Below are 9,343 nucleotides of genomic sequence, written 5' to 3'. Positions count from 1 at the left end.
TTTCTGGCACAAATGAAGAAGGGTTTTCCGACACCACTTGTCATATTTTAAATCATTACTTTATACATTGTTGGTTGTGTTCTCAGCAATATCACAGGCTTGTTAGCAAGTCCACTTTCAAGTGAGCCTTTGCTTAAAGAACATTTATTTTACTTTAGATATAACCTACATTTGTGAACTACTACACCATCTTGTTGATCCATCACAAACGACAAAAAATCATAACATACACATTTGGCCAATGACATGACTTCTACTATAGCAGTAATGGTAGATTTTCCTTAAATGTGTTCTATGTATGTCTTTAATGAAAAGTATTGTTCATTGACAAAGATTTCTTAATTGAATTAGTTTATTTTTGACATTTGAGTGTCAGCTTCACTTATGAAGCATTATTTGGAAAATTCCATTTCCAAGGAAAAAATTCCAAACTGACAAGATTTGAACCCATGCGTGCAGAACACAATAGATTAGCAGTCCATCGCCTTTACCACTCGGCCACCTCATCTTTCTGGCATAAATAAAGATGAGTTGTCTGTCACCACTTGTCATATTTTATATCATTTCTTTATACATTGTTGGTTGTGTTCTCAGCAATATCACAGGCTTGTTAGCAAGTCCACTTTCAAGTGAGCCTTTGCTTAAAGAACATTTATTTTACTTTAAATGTAACCTATATTTGTGAACTACTACACGATCATGTTGATCCATCACAAACGACAAAAAATCATAACACACACATTTGGCTTTGATTTTCACTAAATGACATGACTTCTACGACTTCTACTATAACAGTAATGGTAGATTTTCACTAAATGTGTTCTATGTATGTCTTTATTGAAAAGCATTGTTCATTGAAGTAGATTTCTTAATTGAATTAGTTTATTTTTGACATTTGAGTATCAGCTTCACTTATGAAGCATTATTTGCAAAAATTCCATTTCCAAGCAAACAATTCCAAACTGACGAGGATGGGATTGGAACCCATGAATGCAGAGCACAATAGATTGTGCTCTGCACGCATGGGTTCAAATCCAATCCTCGTCGGTTTGGAATTGTTTGCTTGGAAAAGGAATTTTTACAAATAATGCTTCATAAGTAAAGTGAAGTGAAGTGAAGTCAATAGCCTTAACCACTCGGCCACCTCATCTTTCTGGCACAAATAAAGAAGGATTTTCTGACACCACTTGTCTTGTTTTAAATCAATTCTTTATACATTATTGGTTGTGTTCTCATCAATATCACAGGCTTGTTAGCATGTCCACTTTCAAGTGAGCCTTTGCTTAAAGAACATTTATTTTACTTTAGACATAAACTATATTTGTGAACTACTACACCATCTTGTTGATCCATCACAAACGACAAAAAATCATAACATAGACATTTGGCCAATGACATGACTTCTACTATAACAGTAATGGTAGATTTTCACTAAATGTGTTCTATGTATGTCTTTAATGAAAAGCATTGTTCATTGAAGTAGATTTCTTAATTGAATTAGCTCATTTTTGACATTTGAGTGTTAGCTTCACTTATGAAGCATTATTTGCAAAAATTCCATTTCCAAGCAAACAACTCCAAACCAACGAGGATGGGATTTGAACCCATGCGTGCAGAGCACAATGGATTAGCAGTCCATCGCCTTAACAACTCGGCCACCTCGTCTTTCTGGCACAAATAAAGAAGGGTTTTCTAACACCACTTGTCTTGTTTTAAGTCAATTCTTTATACATTATTGGTTGTGTTCTCATCAATATCACAGGCTTGTTAGCATGTCCCCTTTCAAGTGAGCCTTTACTTAAAGAACATTTATTTTTCTTTAGACATAACCTATATTTGTGAAATACTACACCATCATGTTAATCCATCACAAACGACAAAAAATCATAACATACACATTTGGCCAATGACATGAATTCTACTATAACAGTAATGGTAGATTTTCCTTAAATATGTTCTATGTATGTCTTTAATGAAAAGCATTGTTCATTGACGTAGATTTCTTAATTGGATTAGTTTATTTTTGACATTTGAGTGTCAGCTTCACTTATGAAGCATTATTTGCAAAATTCCATTTTCAAGGAAAAAATTCCAAACCGACAAGATTTGAACCCATGCGTGCAGAACACAATAGATTAGCAGTCCATCGCCTTAACCACTCGGCCACCTCGTCTTTCTGGCACAAATAAAGATGAGTTGTCTGTCACCACTTGTCATATTTTATATCATTTCTTTATACATTGTTGGTTGTGTTCTCAGCAATATCACAGGCTTGTTAGCAAGTCCACTTTCAAGTGAGCCTTTGCTTAAAGAACATTTATTTTACTTTAAATGTAACCTATATTTGTGAACTACTACACGATCATGTTGATCCATCACAAACGACAAAAAATCATAACACACACATTTGGCTTTGATTTTCACTAAATGACATGACTTCTACGACTTCTACTATAACAGTAATGGTAGATTTTCACTAAATGTGTTCTATGTATGTCTTTATTGAAAAGCATTGTTCATTGAAGTAGATTTCTTAATTGAATTAGTTTATTTTTGACATTTGAGTATCAGCTTCACTTATGAAGCATTATTTGCAAAAATTCCATTTCCAAGCAAACAATTCCAAACTGACGAGGATGGGATTGGAACCCATGAATGCAGAGCACAATAGATTGTGCTCTGCACGCATGGGTTCAAATCCAATCCTCGTCGGTTTGGAATTGTTTGCTTGGAAAAGGAATTTTTACAAATAATGCTTCATAAGTAAAGTGAAGTGAAGTGAAGTCAATAGCCTTAACCACTCGGCCACCTCATCTTTCTGGCACAAATAAAGAAGGATTTTCTGACACCACTTGTCTTGTTTTAAATCAATTCTTTATACATTATTGGTTGTGTTCTCATCAATATCACAGGCTTGTTAGCATGTCCACTTTCAAGTGAGCCTTTGCTTAAAGAACATTTATTTTACTTTAGACATAAACTATATTTGTGAACTACTACACCATCTTGTTGATCCATCACAAACGACAAAAAATCATAACATAGACATTTGGCCAATGACATGACTTCTACTATAACAGTAATGGTAGATTTTCACTAAATGTGTTCTATGTATGTCTTTAATGAAAAGCATTGTTCATTGAAGTAGATTTCTTAATTGAATTAGCTCATTTTTGACATTTGAGTGTTAGCTTCACTTATGAAGCATTATTTGCAAAAATTCCATTTCCAAGCAAACAACTCCAAACCAACGAGGATGGGATTTGAACCCATGCGTGCAGAGCACAATGGATTAGCAGTCCATCGCCTTAACAACTCGGCCACCTCGTCTTTCTGGCACAAATAAAGAAGGGTTTTCTAACACCACTTGTCTTGTTTTAAGTCAATTCTTTATACATTATTGGTTGTGTTCTCATCAATATCACAGGCTTGTTAGCATGTCCCCTTTCAAGTGAGCCTTTACTTAAAGAACATTTATTTTTCTTTAGACATAACCTATATTTGTGAAATACTACACCATCATGTTAATCCATCACAAACGACAAAAAATCATAACATACACATTTGTACAATGACATGAATTCTACTATAACAGTAATGGTAGATTTTCCTTAAATATGTTCTATGTATGTCTTTAATGAAAAGCATTGTTCATTGACGTAGATTTCTTAATTGGATTAGTTTATTTTTGACATTTGAGTGTCAGCTTCACTTATGAAGCATTATTTGCAAAATTCCATTTTCAAGGAAAAAATTCCAAACCGACAAGATTTGAACCCATGCGTGCAGAACACAATGGATTAGCAGTCCATCGCCTTAACCACTCGGCCACCTCGTCTTTCTGGCACAAATAAAGATGAGTTGTCTTACACCACTTGTCATATTTTAAATCATTTCTTTATACATTGTTGGTTGTGTTCTCAGCAGTATCACAGGCTTGTTAGCAAGTCCACTTTCAAGTGAGCCTTTGCTTAAAGAACCATTTATTTTACTTTAAATGTAACCTATATTTGTGAACTACTACACGATCATGTTGATCCATCACAAACGACAAAAAATCATAGCACACACATTTGGCTTAGATTTTCACTAAATGACATGACTTCTACGACTTCTACTATAAAAGTAATGGTAGATTTTCACTAAATGTGTTCTATGTATGTCTTTAATGAAAAGCTTTGTTCATTGAAGTAGATTTCTTAATTGAATTAGTTTATTTTTGACATTTAAGTGTTAGCTTCACTTATGAAGCATTATTTGCAAAAATTCAATTTCCAAGCAAACAACTCCAAAGCGACGAGGATGGGATTTGAACCCATGCGTGCACAGCACAACGGATTAGCAGTCCATCGCCTTAACCACTCTGCCACCTCGTCTTTCTGGCACAAATGAAGAAGGGTTTTCTGACACCACTTGTCATATTTTAAATCATTACTTTATACATTGTTGGTTGTGTTCTCAGCAATATCACAGGCTTGTTAGCAAGTCCACTTTCAAGAGAGCTTTTGCTTAAAGAACATTTATTTTACTTTAAACGTAACCTATATTTGTGAACTACTACACCATCATGTTGATCCATCACAAATGACAAAAAATCATAACATACATATCTGGCAAATGACATGACTACTACTATAACAGTAATGGTAGATTTTCACTAAATGTGTTCTATGTATGTCTTTAATGAAAAGCTTTGTTCATTGAAGTAGATTTCTTAATTGAATTAGTTTATTTTTGACATTTGAGTGTTAGCTTCACTTATGAAGCATTATTTGCAAAAATTCCATTTCCAAGCAAACAATTCCAAACCGACGAGGATGGGATTGGAACCCATGAATGCAGAGCACAATGGATTGTGCTCTGCACGCATGGGTTCAAATCCCATCCTCGTCGGTTTGGAATTGTTTGCTTGGAAAAGGAATTTTTACAAATAATGCTTCGTAAGTAAAGTGAAGTCAATCGCCTTAACCACTCGGCCACCTCATCTTTCTGGCACAAATAAAGAAGGATTTTCTGACACCACTTGTCTTGTTTTAAATCAATTCTTTATACATTATTGGTTGTGTTCTTATCAATATCACAGGCTTGTTAGCATGTCCACTTTCAAGTGAGCCTTTGCTTAAAGAACATTTATTTTACTTTAGACATAAACTATATTTGTGAACTACTACACCATCTTGTTGATCCATCACAAACGACAAAAAATCATAACATACACATTTGGCCAATGACATGACTTCTACTATAACAGTAATGGTAGATTTTCACTAAATGTGTGCTATGTATGTCTTTAATGAAAAGCATTGTTCATTGAAGTAGATTTCTTAATTGAATTAGTTTATTTTTGACATTTAAGTGTTAGCTTCACTTATGAAGCATTATTTGCAAAAATTCCATTTCCAAGCAAACAACTCCAAACCGACGAGGATGGGATTTGAACCGATGCATGCAGAGCACAATGGATTAGCAGTCCATCGCCTTAACCACTCGGCCACCTTGTCTTTCTGGCACAAATGAAGAAGGGTTTTCTGACACCACTTGTCATATTTTTAATAATTTCTTTATACATTGTTGGTTGTGTTCTCAGCAATATCACAGGCTTGTTAGCAAGACCACTTTCAAGTGAGCTTTTGCTTAAAGAACATTTATTTTACTTTAAACTTAACCTATATTTGTGAACTACTACACCATCATGTTGATCAATCACAAATGACAAAAAATCATAACATACACATCTTGCCAATGACATGACTTCTACTATAACAGTAATGGTAGTTTTTCCCTAAATGTGTGCTATGAATGTCTTTAATGAAAAGCATTGTTCATTGAAGTAGATTTCTTAATTGAATTAGTTTTTTTTTTACATTTGAGTGTCAGCTTCACTTATGAAGCATTATTTGCAAAAATTCCATTTCCAAGCAAACAATTCCAAACCGACGAAGATGGGATTGGAACCCATGAATGCAGAGCACAATGGATTGTGCTCTGCATGCATGGGTTCCAATCCCATCCTCGTCGGTTTGGAATTGTTTGCTTGGAAATGGAATTTTTGCAAATAATGCTTCATAAGTAAAGTGAAGAGAAGTGAAGTCCATCGCCTTAACCACTCGGCCACCTCATCTTTCTCGCACAAATAAAGAAGGGTTTTCTAACACCAGTTGTCATATTTTAAATCAATTCTTTATACATTGTTGGTTGTGTTCTCAGCAATATCACAGGCTTGTTAGCAAGTCCACTTTCAAGTGAGCTTTTGCTTAAAGAACATTTATTTTACTTTAAACGTAACCTATATTTGTGAACTACTACACCATCATGTTGATCCATCACAAATGACAAAAAATCATAACTTACAGATCTGGCCAATGACATCACTTCTACTATAACAGTAATGGTAGATTTCACTAAATGTGTGCTATGTATGTCTTTAATGAAAAGCATTGTTCTTTGAAGTAGATTTCTTAATTGAATTAGTTTATTTTTGACATTTGAGTGTTAGCTTCACTTATGAAGCATTATTTGCAAAAATTCCATTTCCAAGCAAACAACTCCAAACCAACAAGGATGGGATTTGAACCCATGCGTGCAGAGCACAAAGGATTAGCAGTCCATCGCCTTAACCACTCGGCCACCTCGTCTTTCTGGCACAAATAAAGAAGGGTTTTCTAACACCACTTGTCTTGCTTTAAATCAATTCTTTATACATTATTGGTTGTGTTCTCATCAATATCACAGGCTTGTTAGCATGTCCCCTTTCAAGTGAGCCTTTGCTTAAAGAACATTTATTTTACTTTAGACATAACCTATATTTGTGAACTACTACACCATCTTGTTGATCCATCACAAACGACAAAAAATCATAACATACACATTTGGCCAATGACATGACTTCTACTATAACAGTAATGGTAGATTTTCACTAAATGTGTGCTATGTATGTCTTTAATGAAAAGCATTGTTCATTGAAGTAGATTTCTTAATTGAATTAGTTTATTTTTGACATTTAAGTGTTAGCTTCACTTATGAAGCATTATTTGCAAAAATTCCATTTCCAAGCAAACAATTCCAAACCGACGAGGATGGGATTGGAACCCATGCATGCAGAGCACAATGGATTGTGATCTGCATGCATGAGTTCCAATCCCATCCTCGTCGGTTTGGAATTGCTTGCTTGGAAATGGAATTTTTGCAAATAATGCTTCATAAGTAAAGTGAAGTGAAGTGAAGTCCATCGCCTTAACCACTCTGCCACCTCATCTTTCTGGCACAAATAAAGAAGGGTTTTCTAACACCAGTTGTCATATTTTAAATCAATTCTTTAAACATTGTTGGTTGTGTTCTCAGCAATATCACAGGCTTGTTAGCAAGTCCACTTTCAAGTGAGCTTTTGCTTAAAGAACATTTATTTTACTTTAAACGTAACCTATATTTGTGAACTACTACACCATCATGTTGATCCATCACAAATGACAAAAAATCATAATTTACAGATCTGGCCAATGACATCACTTCTACTATAACAGTAATGGTAGATTTCACTAAATGTGTGCTATGTATGTCTTTAATGAAAAGCATTGTTCTTTGAAGTAGATTTCTTAATTGAATTAGTTTATTTTTTACATTTGAGTGTTAGCTTCACTTATGAAGCATTATTTGCAAAAATTCCATTTCCAAGCAAACAACTCCAAACCGACGAGGATGGGATTTGAACCCATGCGTGCAGAGCACAATGGATTAGCAGTCCATCGCCTTAACCACTCGGCCACCACGTCTTTCTGGCACAAACAAAGAAGGGTTTTCTAACACCACTTGTCTTGCTTTAAATCAATTCTTTATACATTATTGGTTGTGTTCTCATCAATATCTCAGGCTTGTTAGCATGTCCCCTTTCAAGTGAGCCTTTGCTTAAAGAACATTTATTTTACTTTAGACATAACCTATATTTGTGAACTACTACACCATCATGTTGATCCATCACAAACGACAAAAAATCATAACATACACATTTGGCCAATGACATGACTTCTACTATAACAGTAATGGTAGATTTTCCTTAAATGTGTTCTATGTATGTCTTTAATGAAAAGCATTGTTCATTGACGTATATTTCTTAATTGAATTAGTTTATTTTTGACATTTGAGTGTCAGCTTCACTTATGAAGCATTATTTGCAAAATTCCATTTTCAAGGAAAAAATTCCAAACCGACAAGATTTGAACCCATGCGTGCAGAAAACAATGGATTAGCAGTCCATCGCCTTAACCACTCGGCCACCTCGTCTTTCTTGCACAAATAAAGATGAGTTGTCTGACACCACTTGTCATATTTTAAATCATTTCTTTATACATTGTTGGTTGTGTTCTCAGCAATATCACAGGCTTGTTAGCAAGTCCTCTTTCAAGTGAGCCTTTGCTTAAAGAACATTTACTTTACTTTAAACGTAACCTATATTTGTGAACTACTACACCATCATGTTGATCCATCACAAACGACAAAAAATCATAACACACACATTTGGCTTAGATTTTCACTAAATGACATGACTTCTACGACTTCTACTATAACAGTAATGGTATATTTTCACTAAGTGTGTTCTATGTATGTCTTTAATGAAAAGCATTGTTCATTGAAGTAGATTTCTTAATTGAATTAGTTTATTTTTGACATTTCAGTGTCAGCTTCACTTATGAAGCGTTATTTGCAAAAATTCCATTTCCAAGCAAACAATTCCAAACCGACGAGGATGGGATTGGAACCCATGAATGCAGAGCACAATGGATTGTGCTCTGCACGCATGGGTTCAAATCCAATCCTCGTCGGTTTGGAATTGTTGGCTTGGAAAAGGAATTTTTACAAATAATGCTTCATAAGTAAAGTGAAGTGAAGTGAAGTCAATCGCCTTAACCACTCGGCCACCTCATCTTGCTGGCACAAATAAAGAAGGATTTTCTGACACCACTTGTCTTGTTTTAAATCAATTCTTTATACATTATTGGTTGTGTTCTCATCAATATCACAGGCTTGTTAGCATGTCCACTTTCAAGTGAGCCTTTGCTTAAAGAACATTTATTTTACTTTAGACATAAACTATATTTGTGAACTACTACACCATCTTGTTGATCCATCACAAACGACAAAATATCATAACATACACATTTGGCCAATGACATGACTTCTACTATAACAGTAATGGTAGATTTTCACTAAATGTGTGCTATGTATGTCTTTAATGAAAAGCATTGTTCATTGAAGTAGATTTCTTAATTGAATTAGTTTATTTTTGACATTTAAGTGTTAGCTTCACTTATGAAGCATTATTTGCAAAAATTCCATTTCCAAGCAAACA

The 9,343-nt window shown here is 34.4% G+C and overlaps 1 non-coding gene across 1 annotated transcript; it reads right to left on the bottom strand.

Annotated features, from left to right (window-relative positions):
* Positions 1-7,687: 7,687 nt before the first annotated feature.
* TRNAS-GCU (transfer RNA serine (anticodon GCU)) lies at positions 7,688-7,769 on the bottom strand. The gene has a single exon. It is a non-coding gene; the product is annotated as a tRNA-Ser (tRNA).
* Positions 7,770-9,343: the final 1,574 nt, after the last annotated feature.

This window comes from Taudactylus pleione, unplaced genomic scaffold (genome assembly GCF_031769625.1).
Source record: "Taudactylus pleione unplaced genomic scaffold, aTauple2 ptg000619l, whole genome shotgun sequence".
Taxonomy (NCBI): Eukaryota; Metazoa; Chordata; class Amphibia; order Anura; family Myobatrachidae; genus Taudactylus; species Taudactylus pleione.
This window is presented reverse-complemented; position numbering and strand designations above follow the sequence as displayed.